The following is a 16,090-nucleotide window of genomic DNA, read 5'->3' as shown; positions in this document are numbered from 1 at the left end:
GGTAAATCTGTGACCAATAAAAAAGATAAATTGTGACTAAAAAAATTAGTAATTTGTGACTATTGTGATACTATTGTATCTGTGACCTATAAACACAATTGTGACGTGTAAATTTTTTATCTGTGATCAATAAACAAAGTGTGACCTGTAAAATTTTTGAATTGTGGCCGTAAAATAATTTATGACGTTAAAAATTTTTGATTCGTGATCGAAAAAATAATATGTAACTAAGTGAAATGTAAATTTGTGACACAATTGTATAGATCTGTAACTTTAATTTGTTTAATTAATAAAGTATATAATTGATAAAATAAATTATAAATAAATTTTAATGAAGATTTGATTTTTGAAATTTGAAACCTTTTTTCTTACTTTTGAAATAGACAATAGCTATCCTCTTATTTGTAAGATTTTCCCTAACAAATATTTCAAGATACATTTTAAAAATAATAAATTAGTGAAATCTTTTCAAAAATCAAGTAATTGTCATAAAATTAAAGGGAAGAGGAAAAATAAGAGAAGAAATAGAGAGTCAAAACTCAATTGTGTATTATTATGAACTAATGTCATATATTTATAGGGTTAAAAATAAGAGTTACAATTGAAATAAAATAGATTTTTCCTAAATTAGATAAGACTTATTCATATATCATGATAACACTAAATAATCATCAATAATTATTTCCTTATTTTACAACAATGATGCAATTTTGTGGACTATAATTTTGTTAATTAAGTCACACGGTCACATTATTTATCACAAATCACACAAAGTCACGATCACAAAAACATAAATTGTGGATCACAATTATATATTTAGTCACAAATCACATATTTTCATATGTCATATCATTTAATCGATCATAAATTATCAAATTAACTAGTGACAATCACTCTTCACGGTACGCCCACTCCATTCTATCCCATTCCTACGCAACCACTACATTTTCATATGTCATATCATTTAATTGATCACAAATTATCAAATTAATCATTCATAATCACTATATATCCTGTCTCCACTCCATTCTATCCCATTCCCACTCAACCACCACTAGCGCCACCAAGATCAAAGCAATTACCTCAAATCGGCTACCCACCACCACCAAACCACTAGCAACACCTCCATTTCCATCATACTACTACCTGGACCTCAACCACAACCAAGAGCACCAGATCCACCTCCATCACACTACCACCATCTCCACCACTGATACCTCATCTAAAAACATTGACTATCATCGACACCACCCAAACGTTACACCACCATCACCCCCACACACTCTTCCGTTTTCTTGTAAAAATTTATAACAATTTCAAGAACCAATGGAGTCGATCCTGTGTTGGTGGTGCCGAACTCTTTGTGTTTTATGTCTAGACGGTCAAGTCATCCTCGAAAATCCTAGAGGGAGAAAGATTGGAAACGTTCATTGAATAGGTGAATGGACTAGAGTAGAGACAAGAAACTCAGAAAGAATGTACTAATGGCAATGGCTACTAGTGGATGAGGGGAGCCAGAGTCCGATAAGGTACTTGCAGTGGCCTTGGTGGAGAGCAAACTCATTAGAATTAGTAATTTGCAACACGACAATAGAGAGCAACAAATGAGAAGCAGTGACTTGCAATAGCAATAGTGGTGGTTGATTGGAAGTGGTGATGGATCAAGTGGTGGAAATGGGGTTAGGGTAAAGGTTCCCCCGTGGGGATGGATGTGGAATGGGATGGAGATGAATTGCAATGTATTTTTAAAAAAATAAAAATTAAAAAATCTTAACTTATGTCTGTGTTTTGTATGGATTAAAATTTTCAAATCAATAGTTAATAATTAATTCTAACGAAACATTTTATGAGATCCACTAATTTTCAATCATATATTTCATTAATTTTTATAAAAATCTACTAAAATTTTAATTTTAACACACACCAAATAGGGACTATATAAACCAAAGTGATAAATTGGTCTCGCAGTACCTAGATTGACACGTGATGCTACCAAAAATCATACTTGATAGATCTCGAACTGAATGCTTGAACTCCGAACTTAGATGAATACGAACAGTCTTTTGGTATTTGAAACAAAGGCAATAAGGTGTGTTCTCGTCTCCTCTCCGATACTTAAGTCAGATAGGGAACTTTGTGCATAAAGTTATGAATTGAAAATAAAGAGAACGTACCTGAATAATAGGCCTTGGTTATGTATTTATAGACGTTGGTGGTAAAATCATAGAAGAATTTAATCATGTATGATCCTTATCTTCATAGGGTAAGATACTTGTGTTGCAACTAAAGTGTTGTATTTTAGTTTGAGTTAAAATGCTCTGAGCCAATGATAACATGTTTAAAGAGAGGAACTATGGTTTAGTTAGAGTTAGTACTTCCCTAGGTTGTTGAGAAGGATAGAATCAAGGGGTCTTAAACCTGACACCGACAAGGGGACAAGCTCGACGTAAAGACCCAGACCTCAGATTTGATGGTTTTGGGGAAGGTTGAGGTCGGGCCAAATAGGTCAAGTTCGAGGGTTATTAGGTTTTGGGGACATCAACATGGTTCACAACTCAATCCTTCGTTGTTTGCTCGGATGATTTAGGCGTCTATCTCAATTGCAAAAACACTGAGACAATAACCAATTCGCTTCCAAAATTTACTCTCATAGCTCTCTCAAATGACCAAAATCCAGTTCCATGAATCAACCAACCATCTCATTTGAAAATTATTTGGTGTCCAGTGAGCGTATGACAAATCTTTTTTTGAGATTCTCACTGCTATCTTTTAAGTGCCCCCCCCCCCCCAATCCATAGACTTAGGAGCTATATTTATTGTATTGCAATAGAGGAGAAAGAAGCAATTTCGGATTATTTTAAAATGATTAAAGAGGATCGACATAAAGAACGTGTGGAAAGACAAGTGTGTCAAGTTTGAGGCAGAATTTTCTACTAGGTATATTATATAATATTGGAAATCTTGTCAAGAAAGGAGTCTATCGTATTTGAATGATCTCAATTCAAAGTTCTCCACGGAAAATTATGCGTGTCTCCATCCAAATTGTCGTTGGCCAAAATAGCTTCCTCAAGTGAGCGAGACATAGAGCATCGATAATTCTAAGCCATCTTCTCGCCCAAACAAGCTATAAGAGAACTGAATTAGATGTTTAGTGGTTGCACACGTATTTATGGATATACATAAAGCATATTTTTACATGAATTACATCTTCTTCAACCTCCTCTATGCATAGCTTGATTCTTAGAGACTTAAAAGGGAGTTTGAAGCTTGGGGTTTCCAACTTGTCAAAAACGCATTATATCATCTCGTGAACACTTCGTTCTCTGTTTTATTGAAGTTCAATGAAGAAGGAATGAATATTGCAAAGTTTGGAACTTCCAATTGCAAGACAGAGATTTCGTCGTCTTGTCTTCCTTTCTAAAAAAAATTTAAAATTTTGGCATTGTATTCATGTCTTATTAATGTGTTTCTTAATTCTGACATGAGGAGCTAAAGTTTTAACATTTTGAATTTGATTCTAGGAATTTGGCTTCAGACACATCTTCATGGAAAATACATGAAATTGACCCAAATAAGAGAGGTCACTTTCCAAAATGACCTTTGACTTTTCCAAACATTTGGAACTACCTAAAATACCCTTAAACAAATATTAAAAACAACCTCTTTCATAATAAAAATCTTCTATCTAAATCCTTAAAAAATTAACAAGTAATTTTTCTAAAAATTTGAAAGAATTATTAATGAATAATTATAAAATGAAAAAACCCAAATATAAGAGAGGACCATATAATATAAAAAAGGTTGTTAAAAATAAAAAAGAAATTAAGTTTGAAAATGAAATTGATAAGATAGGATATCAAGAACAATTATATGCATCACTAGAAATATTAAAATGTTTCAAAGAAAACTTATTAGAAAATTTTGTTAAAGGAATTGTAAGATCAATAATCATAAAAGATATACAAGATATCATAGATAAATTAGAAAAAAAGAAGAAAAATATCTCAAAATACGATATACCTTTTAGAACAGACATAGATATGATAACAGATATTGATATTATAAATTCTCGGACATTATTAGACTTTAAAGAATTACTTAAAAATTTATGAGAAGACCAATAAAAAACAGATTACCACAAGCATATAAAAAATCAGTTTTTAACCTTACATTAAGATTTTATATACGCTTAATAACAAATAAATTAACTAAAACAAAAATAAAAGAATTTTTAGAATATTAGATTTGTGATTATTAGATTATTAGATTTTTGTTCGCTCATAGTAGCATCATCCCATTGGTATCAGAGCCAGAGAGATCATGAGAAAATATATAAAAATAAAAGATACTCGTTGAAAAGATAAAGAAAGGCTCAAAAGTTTATGATTTTAGAAATTATTGAAACTTATAAAAATAGACTAAGGTATCAGGTAAAATACAGTTCTAATATAGGAGGCTATATAGAAGAAGACATAAATCTTTAGAAATTTTTATAGTAATTAAAAATCTACCGTTAGAACTAAAAGAAAAAATAATTAAAAAGATATTATTTGAAGAATATAAGCATATATATATTTATTAGAAGAAATCCAGAGTGAAATAGATTTCATAGTAATCAAAAAAAAATATTATGGAAATCATAAAAATAAATAATTATTATCAATGTATTGAAGAAAAATGATGTTATATATTTTTCAACCCTATCCCTAATAAATTAAAAATAATAACATTATATGTAACTAGGAATTTACCTAAAGAAATAAACGAACAAATATTACATAAATTAATTGTAGGATTTATCAAAGATAGACGTACATATGAAATAATTATCGAAGTATTTGAAAATGAATTATACCATAGAGAAAAGAGTGTAAAAATGCTGAGTATATAACATTTTATTATTGTCAATCAAAAAAGCGATAATAGAAAATGTTAATCAGTGAACATATGGAAGAATTAAAACATTTAATAAAAACATTAATAAATGATGTACAAGAGATAAAGAATGAAATAAAAGAAGCAAGAAATGATATAAATATATTGAAACTTGAAGTCAGAAAATTAAAAGAATATGAAGAAACGAATAATAGAATAGATAAAAAAATTATAGAAAAAGAAATAACAAGAATAGGGAAAAAACATATTGAAAGAAAAAATATAATAATAGAAATAGGAAGCATGGATGATGAGTTTAGAAAAATATATTACCTAAAATATTAGAAGAGGAATTTAGAGAAAAAATGTTAGGTGAATAGAAAATTGAAGAAAATCAAGACAAAAAAAATGAATGAAGAATTAGATCTACTTATAGATAATTTTGATCATTTAAGTTTAGAAAGTATAGATGATGAATATCAAATCTTAATGAATACTGGAGGAGGACCGAATCCCGTAGGAACCTCTAAACAAGAATTAATAGATCCAGATGAAAGTTATGCTCCAATGTATAATAAACCATATAGACAATTTTATGATAAAATAAGAGAAAAACAACCGTCTAAAGGAAATAAAGATAGTAATAGATTTGAATTATATAATAATCATGATAAACCCGTTAACCATGGAGGAACAAAATTAGACTTAGATTGCAAAATAGACGCTAAGAAAGCCTTAATAACTTGAACAGACTCAATGATATTATTCTTTTTATATAATAAAGATGACACGTGGGAAAATATTGAAAGAAGAATAGATTTTTTAATTGCATCTTTTGAAGGAAATGTTAGAAATTGGTGGGAATGAATTGGTAGTGATACAAAATCATTAATAAAAAGAAATGTACAAACAGAAATAATAAAGTCAGATAAATTAGGAATAGAAAGATTAGTAGAATATATTGCAGATGAATTCTTAAGAGAAAATTGGTTAAAAAATTATGAAGAAGAAGCAATACGGGAAAAAGATAATGCAAGAGTTAAGTTAATTAATTTAACAATTTGTGATATGTGTAAAATTAAAGAATATACTTGTAAATTCAAGGATTACTATTATATTCAATTTTATAGTAATGAAAATCAAGAAGTATATCAAGATATGTATTACAATAAATTACCAGGATCATGGGGAATATATTTTAAAATAGAATTTGAAAAATATATTAAAGAAAATATAGGAATACCTAGATCACTAGGATCAAGAATAAAATTCTTCTTTGAAAGACTTGCATATATATGTCAACAAAGATAATTATTAAAAAAATCAGAAAAATTAACTAGAATATATTATGAAGATATGGAAAAACCTACAAGATGGGAATGTAATTCTGAAAAAAGAAATAAAAGAAAGTATAAAAACAGAAAGTTTAAAAAATATAGAAACTTTAAGAAAAAATACATAAAACCTGGAAGGAAATATTATAAAAGAAAAAATAATATACAGAAAAAAAACCTTATAAGAAAGATAAAAAACAATGTAAGTGTTGAAATTGTGGAGAAATAGGTCATATAAGTCCTGATTGTACAAAGAAAAAAGTGAAAATATTACAAAAATATTATTTTGAAATAGAAAGTGAATTAAGTGAAATATCTGATAATGAACATTATAATAATCAGGAAGTATTTATAAGTAAAGCAGATTCAGAAGAGTATGGATCAGAATCTGAATAGAGAAATTGAAGAAATAGAAAATAATAACATAGAAATCTAAGAATATGAGAGAATAGAATGTTATGGATTAAAAATAACTTTTGATAATAATAAATTTAAGAAAATACAAAAGTTATCCTTAGATTTGAAAATAGAAAAATGGGAAATTCTAGATAGAATATGGAGAAGAGAAAGAATAGCAATAAATGAATACTATAAGATTGAAAAAACTATAGATATTATGACTACTCAAGGAATACATAAGATAAACCTTTTAACAAAAAGTACAGTATCAGAATTATTATAAAAAATAAGTAAAAAATATAGTGAAAAGATCCAATATGTTTATTTAGCAGGAATACAAATAATGTTTAAATCCTTATTTAGGGAAGGAATAGATTTATTATTAACTGTAAGTTTACATGATGGAAGAATTTAAATCTTGAAGATGGTCATTTAGGAATTATATAAAAAAATTTAGCATATTAAAAGTTAATAATTACTTGTTACCCAAAATATTGTATCTCATTGAAAGATAAAAATTTTAATGAAATCTTAGGATTACATTTCAAATTACATAGAAATGATAAAATGGAACCAGAAGACCAAATTATGACTATGGAATAGAGGGCATTATATACATTTCCTAATTCTAATTATGGGAATACTTATTCTAATAAATCATACATAGAAATTCATAAGGAATGTAAGGATATTAGTAAAATAGTGAAACCAAACAAACAAATAAATCTTATTTCAAGAGAATATGAATTTAATATAACTAAAAATAAGCCTGAAATAACAGAGTTAAGAGAAGAAGAAGATTATAAAATAACATTTCACAGTGGAAGGTTGATAAAAAAATCAAAAAGTCTTAGACTATCTAATAAAAAAAATATTTGGGAGAAACTAGTGGTATAAAAGAAATAAAATCTCATGAAAATATTGGAAATATGAAAATAGAAGGAAAATATTTCAACGGTAGAAGGTATATAAAGGGACCAAATATATTGATAGATACAGGAGCTGTTGAATGTCATATGGCTGCTAATAAAAATGAAGGATTAATGACTTACAAGATAGAACCATATGAATACAGAAATTTTGATGGACAACTATATATTACAGAATTAAAGGTAAATGTACCAATAAAAATAGGTGGGATTGATCTTTTAGTACCATATTATTTGGATGAAAGCATGGATATTGAACCTCATATATTATTAGGAATGAGTTTTTTAAATGGATTAGAAGATTATAGTATAAAAAGAGAAGGGTTATATATAACTCATAAAGGACAAACTACATTATGTAAAATAGGAAGTGGATGAATAATCAAATAAGTTTTTTATTAGCAGTATATATACAAGTTACTATAGTAAAAACAAATATAACAACTTGTGCCTTAATTGATACAGGAAGTGATACAACAATTTTTAAAAATTTCTTAATAAAATCATGGAATAAAAATAGTAAAATAAAGATAATAGGAGTGACTGGAGAAAGCACTCAAATAATTGATAGTGTTGAAAAAGTTAATATAATACTTGGTAGTAAACAAGTTAAAATAAATAAAGTATATAATTATAATAAATTAGAATGTGATATATTATTAGGAAATGATTTTATCCAACAATTTCAATATTATAAACAAAATAATTACATGATAATATTACAAACACCTTGTGCACATCTATTAAAAATACCAAGAGAATTTAGACTCTACAGAGTTCAGCCAGCCCAGCGTGGTGATAAATGGGAAAAACGACCAATAGTACAAGATGAACTAAGAAATAAAAAAATTATCATATAAAAAGATCCTAAAAACAGAAATAGAGATAACTATGGAAAAGATCATAGAACAATTAGAAAAAATTTATGGAGAAAATCCATTATTATTTTGGAAACCATATCATCCTAAAGCTAAAATAGAATTGACAGAAAATGTTATAATAAGAGTTAGACTAATGATGTATACCTTACAGGATATGCAAGAATTTAAAATCCAAATAAAAGAACTATTAGAACAAAAGTTAATTAGACCCAGTGATGGACCTCATAGTAGTCCAGCTTTTATGGTTATGAAACATTCTGAGCAGATTAGAGGAAAAGCTAGAATGGTAATAAACTATAAGGAATAAATAAATATACTAAATTTGATGGTTACTTTTTACCAAATAAAGAAGTCCTAATAAACCTTGCAAAAGGAAAACAATATTATTCCAAATTTGATTGTAAATCAGGATTTTGGCAAATCAAAATGGAAGAAGACAATATACAATATACGACTTTTAGTACACCTCAAGGAAAATATGAATGGTTAATTATGCCATTTGGTTTAAAAAATGCACCTCAAATATTTCAAAGGAAAATGGATAATTTATTCAAAAAGTTTAGTGATTTTCTTATTGTTTATATAGATGATATACTAATATGCTCTAATAATAAAAAAGAACATAGAAATCATTTATTATAATTCATAAATGAATGCAAAAATGAAGGAATTGTACTTTCTAAAAAGAAATCTATAATAGAAAAATAAGAAATAGATTTTTTGGGATTATCAATAGATAGAAAAGGAATAAAATTACAGACTCATATATCTAAAAAGATAGAAAGCTTTCCAAATGAATTAAAATCCAAATAACAAATACAAAAATTTTTAGGATGTTTAAACTATGCTGAAAGATTTATTGAAAATCTCTCAAAAAAGAGATATAAGATACAAATTCTATTTAGAAAAACAAATACTAAAGATTGGAATAAAGAATATACTGAAATTGTTAAATTATTAAAAGAAGAATGTATAAATTTACCAAAATTAAGATTACCAGATGAAAAAGATAATTTAATTATTAATACTGATGTCTCGGATAAATATTGGGCAGCTATATTAAAAACAGATTTAAATGAAATATGCAGATATTCAAGTGGAACTTTTAACAAAGTAGAAATAAATTATACTACTCGTGAAAAAGAATTGTTAGCAATTATTAGAGGAATAAAAAAGTTTTCATTATTCCTTTTATCTAAAAAATTTATTGTTGAAACTGATAATTCTCAAGTTGCAGGACTTATTAGAAATAACTTACCTATGGAACCTCAATATAGAATGTTACACAGATGGCATGCATATTTATCATTGTACAATTTTGATATTGTTCATATTAAAGGAATAAATAATTATCTTGCAGGTTTTTTGAGCAGGAATATCGAATTTGGAGATGGATAATATCAAAAATTCATTAATAGACGTCAACAGACGAATGAAATTTCTCATGGAAGAATCAGAAGATATGAAAATTGGAATTGAGCAATTAGAGCAAATGGCAGAATCCATCCAACAAAATGTCAAATTATTGGTGGAAATCTCTAATTCTCATTCCAAATATACCAAAGAATTGAATGACAGAATTGTTGATATTATTTCACAATTCGAGTCATTAAATACCAAACAGGAAATATCAGTAGATACAATCTCAAAAATACAAACAAGTACACAGCCAAGAAGCAGCAGTGGACCCAACAATATCAAACGAGACATAGCAAGTCCCCGGAAGGTGAATATAAAAAATGGTGATGAACATACAAGAGTTATAAGGATCAAAATTGATGAAGATGATGATACCCTTTTATCATCAAAAGAAGAAGAATATAGATTATTTGCCAAAATTGTTTATGAATTGGAAGAAAATGAATAATATTTTATTGCATTAGGAGATCATGTTTATCCCAAATTAATAATTACCAAAGATGCAGACCCTTTCATGGTCAAAATGACGGCAGATTATGGATTTCTGGATTTGATCTATCCAGGAAAAGATTTAAAAGAAATTGAATATTTTGATCATATATTCAGGGCAGAAGTTTCAAAATTTGCTCAAGGGAGATCAATTTATATCAATTTTATTCAATAAGTCCCGAGGTTGATGGAAGGATATACTATCCTGCTGAACATATTATCACAATTGGATATGTTGGCCGAGATTTTCAGATTGAAGTTGGCCGAAATAATAAACTATTGCCTAAAATCAATAAATCATGGATAAAATCTCGAAGAGTTTTGGGGATGAAAGTTCTTTACAATATTGTAAAGAACTTATATGATAAAAAATTCAGATACCTGTGTCAATATGAAGGATGGACACTCCTTACGAATAATGGAAAAGAAAAATCTACTATTTTGAAAGAATATATCCAGAAATTCGATATTCATCAAATTAATGGAAGTCCTACAACAATCTAAGAATCATGCAGATTGAGGGAGTGCCCCACATGCAGACAAGATTAAAAAGATTGATTCTTCAAGATAAAAGATGAATGAAGATAAATAAAAGCGGACCTACCACTACCAAAGCATCTAGCCAGCTACATATGGAGCCAAAGATGGAGAGGCAATAATAGAGGAAAAGATGCCCCTTTGATGAAAAAGCAAAAAATACATGGGAAAATGTGGACCCCAGGAGGAAAAGAATAGAGAGACCTGTGAGCCTTTTTCAAATTCTGATGTATGCAATGATAAAATAGACCAACAATAGTAAGTTTGAGTCATGTATAAATAGAGGTCTTTGGGGAAAGAATGGATCATCTCGAGTTAGAAACCATTCTCTTTCCTTAAGTTTTCTTCAAAACCAATTTTTCTGGAAACCCCTTGTATACAATAGAAATCTTGTATGAATCATTATAGAAATAAAATATCAATCTTTTGATATCAGAAAAATATGAGTTTCTAAACTTCCTATCCCATAGATTCTTGATAGATTGAAGAAGATAACATCTTTCTTACTTTAACAAAGAGAGAATTTTCTTTACTTAAGATCCTTATTCTTAATTCTAAGAAAAGATACAGTGATGGCAAGAAGCTGAAATAGCATAATTCCCATTGAGGCAAAAGGCCGTTTGAGGGAGCAGTTTACAGATTCAGAGCCTGAAGGTCACTCAATTCTAAGAATACCGATTTAAGATCAAAAGTAAGGTAAAATTATTGTCTTTGTTAAATTTAGAAAGAATTTTTCTAATATCTTGAAAGAATCGTAGGGATTATTACTTATCATGTTTGCAAAAACTTATCTATCATGTTATTATTATTCATAAAACTGGTAAGGAATTATCTAAATGATGTCAGGCTATATAATTAAAGGATTAGATAATCTGTTAGAAAGACTATTAGAAAAAATAATAAAATATTTTTTCTCAACTAGAGACTATGGATATATCATCTAAGGAATATGATAATCTTAAAAAATTATATGACAATTATATTACAGATTATGCTAATTTATTAGATCAAAGGATGGAACTATATATTAAAATTCGAAATGAGAGAAATAGAAGAATTTTGGAACTATTCCAATAAATCAGGATATTTTGTGCAAAATATGGCAAGCCATTTCATTAAGGGTATTATAGACATTTTGGCAAGAATGAATAGTGAGAGGCCATTTAGAAAAATCCCCCCATCTTCATACTTTTGTTCTTGTTGTTAAATTTTAATACTTTCTATTAATGGATCAATAATTGAATGATTTATGAACTGTAATTCATTTCCTTATGAAAATACATCGAGTAGATGTAATTCATTTGTTTATGAAAATACATTGAGGACCATAAATTTGATAGATGTATGATTTGTGTGTGTGAAGCAAACCCACCTACAAATAAACCAAAAGAATCAATTAATGAAGGATTTGCAAAGAATTATTTCAAGAAAATCAAAACCAAAAATTCGAAAATTGAAGAACGATTTTTCCTTTTTTGATTAGGCTCAGAAACTCGATTCACATCACAAAAGTATCTCCAATTTGAAGGTCATCATCAGTCATAAAGACAAATTCACAAAAAAGGCAGAGGAAAATTTGTTTTTGCACTAAGTAGGAAGATATTTTCTCTTGTTTTTGGGTGAGTAAAATGAAGGGTGAAGACTCCAATTTATAGGCTCATATGGAGAACGGATTTCCTAGAAGTCTTGCAAGATTAGGGTGAATCAAAACTGCAAGATTAAGTTGACTGAAAGATAGAGCTCATCCAAGACAAGATAAGGTGGTTGAAGAAAGATATCGATTATATTTATCTATCTTTCTTGTGATTTTCAAATTACCTCCAAATTGGGTATTGAGCATTTAGCCCAATGGGTTGATTACCTCTAAATACCCAACACAATTGGGCTACTTCAATGGTGGTGTGGATTTAATTTTTCAATCTTGGGCTTATGAAGTTAAAATGGACCTCGATTTTTCATCATAGTTTAGGGGATTTGGACATCACTTACCAAACATGCCCAACAGTGTGATTGTGTGAGGATCTTCTAAACTCTTAATCGATTTATATTCATTGTAAATCACAAAGATGTAATGAATTCATATTTAAAAGTAGTTCTAATTTTTCTTGAGAGTAACTGTCAAATAAAACAGGAAAAATCGATCTATTGCATTATTATATATTATCAAAATTTGCGGAATGAAATTGAACCAACTAAAAGTGGTGAAGTTGTTGGAATTTGGTCTAAAGAGATAAATTTCAAAACCAATTCCAAGTGAACGAGAAATTATGATCCAAAGTTGAAAAGAACAGAGGGAAAATTAGCCGAGATTTTGTTCAATTCCACCACTTGCCTAGCGCTCGAGCAGTGAATGAGCGATGAGACTTCGCTCGATTGCGCTAGTGATAGGTCTCTACATAAAATAACACCACTAGCACTCCAGTGTTGCGCCAGCTGTAGGCTAGCGACAAAATGAGTTGCAACCCTCCATGAATGTTGGTGAATTTTGGGGTGTATCTTTTCTCTCACACCATCTCTTCTATAAATAAGATCTTTGGGACGTCGCCTCCCAGGGCACATCCCAACTGGCAAAGATGAGGGCGCTTCAAGACTGGCAGATCAGAGGTCGTGAGTTCGATTTCTGGAAGGCTCTTGGAAGACAGATATTCTTTTGGAAGGCAGGAGTTTTACTAGAAGGCAAGGTGCAAAGATGGAAAACGACTTGTTTGACACTTTGGCAGATCAGTTGGGGGGCTCTTGAACACTGGTCAGTTTGGGGCACAACCTACGATTTAACATGTCTGCAGCTTGATGGGCTAAGGTGTAGATTCCAGGATTTAATCACTGTAAGGTGGATACTTGGATATCAAAAAAAAAAAAAAAAAGGATCTTTGGGACGTTCATTGAAACATCCCAATCATATGTAATCACAACATTATATAAAAATTCATATTTTCTTAGCCGAAATTCTGGTTTTTCATTTCACTTTGAAAGTAGTAAAAAAAAAAATCATCTTTTGGTTCATTGTTCTTGTGTTTTGAATAGCTACAAATACAAGAAGATAGTCGTTGTATCTTGAAAGTTGATTGCAGATATTTGTAGGCACCGTTGAGAGACAAAATCAACTTTAAGACAAAGAGTTCAACTCTTACCTCGACTTTGCATCCATTTTACTTGGTGTTACTTTGTCATTTTTTCGTTGGCATTTCTTTGGTGTTTTATTACTCATTTCCTTGTCGTTACTTTATCCAATTTGATAAGGTTGGTAATTTTGGAAACTGATTAGTTGAACAATCATATTGACACTGGACTACCATCCACTTTACCACAATTAGTAAAATATTCATCATAAAAAATCAAACTCGTAGTTTTCGAGAGAGAGATCAACCCTGTATATAAACGTATATAGATCGAAATCATGTGAAGTACCTTAATTTTAATTTTAATCGAAGACTCCTGTTTTCTTTTCTACATATATGAGGGTCCAAATTACAGCAATCATTCTGGGCAAGGATCCTTTCCATATATCAATTGGCATTGATGATTACCACATGTTGCTTTATTTTCACTCCTCATTTGCCAACTCCACTCTATTATTGCACTTACAGCAACCAACCACGATCCATGTCCACGAGATAAGAAGCAAAGTCAAAAGTAATCCAAAAACTACTCACTAGATTTAGGGCCCACTTAAATAGCTTTTTCGAGAATAAATAGTTTTTGTGGAAAATGTTATTATTTTTATTAATTTTTTTTTATAGAACTGCAATATTATTTTATTGGAAAAATATATAATTGAATCGAGAAAAAATAAATTCTAAAGAATTTACATCAAACAAGTTCTTGGATGCAAAACTGTATACTTTTAATGCTTGGGTTTGTCTTTGGAATTTCCATAATTAGTCAAGAATAGGATTTAATGAAATAGGAGCTGTATGTAAGAACTTGAGTTGTATTTGAAATTATAATAATTAGCTCAAAAGCTTTCAATTCATAATAATAACTAGACTATGGCCCTTGTCTGGTAAGAAATAAAATCAAAATTTTAGTAGATTTTGATAAAAATTGATAAAATATGGGATTGAAAGGTTACGGGTCTCACGAAATACGTGGTTAAAATTAATTATTTACTTTAACTTGGATTAAAATCTTGATTTTAATTTTTACCTGTAGGGATTATATAATTTATTTTGGGAAAATCTATAGTTACTGTTCCCAAACTTTTCCCTTTCTATACTTTTGTCCCTAAGCTTTATTTTTTGGTAACACTGTTAGTAAAATTTCACTTCTTGGCAGCTACTGTTGTCATTGATAGAATTGTCCATAAAGTTTTGTAAAGATCAACCAAATTACTTAACTATTTTCTTGACTCTGTCCTTGTTGTAGCTAGTCTTTAACAAGTAAAGGAGGAGGGTTACGATTTGACACTCAAAGTGAAACTTTGTCGAATGCAATGATACAAACATTAAAACGGATTTTGTTTTTGGGGTGTCTCTTATTAGTGAGAGATAATATATTGAACACCGTATTAAATGAAATATAGAAAAAATATACATTAATTTGTTGTTTCTTTTGCTGAAATAATGTTTTATATTTCTATTGGAGGCTATGTTTGCAGTTTCCATGCAACAATAAAAGTAAGGGGAATGTACAAAATTGTCACCAGAAATGAAAGTTAAAAAAAAAATGTCATTTTCACTTTTTGTGAGCAAAAATGTCACATTTTTGGGGTGCAAAGTCCAAAATACCCTTAATCACACATTTCTAGTAGCATTAAATGCTTGATGTGAAGGAAAAGCATTGAGTTGATAGAAAACATGGATAAATGTGTATTTTATTGATTAATATGAATTTTTGCTAATAAAAAATTACCAAATAAATTAGAAAACGAAATAAAAACAAGAAACCCTACCTCTTTTCCATCTTCTTCATTTTCATTGATCAAGAAGACATTTGTGTTGTATTCTACATCCACTTTGAGAGGTTAGTAATTACAAATTAATTTATATTACTTTTATAACTTTGTATTTGTACATTTTAAATACAACATGGGCATATTTATTTGAAATTACTTTGAAAGTATTATGCATTCATTTGTTTGATTTTTTTTGAATCCTTAATAAAATGCCATTATCACCATTGAGTAATTTCTTCCATTACCACCATTAAAGTCTCTTTAATGACAAGGCCAATATGCCATTTTCATTATGTCATTTGGTAGGTGAATAATAATGACCACACTTAATAT

The sequence above is a fragment of the Olea europaea genome, chromosome 18 (assembly GCF_002742605.1).
Source record: "Olea europaea var. sylvestris chromosome 18, O_europaea_v1, whole genome shotgun sequence".
Classification (NCBI taxonomy): Eukaryota; Viridiplantae; Streptophyta; class Magnoliopsida; order Lamiales; family Oleaceae; genus Olea; species Olea europaea.
Note: the sequence above shows the minus strand (reverse complement) of the source record.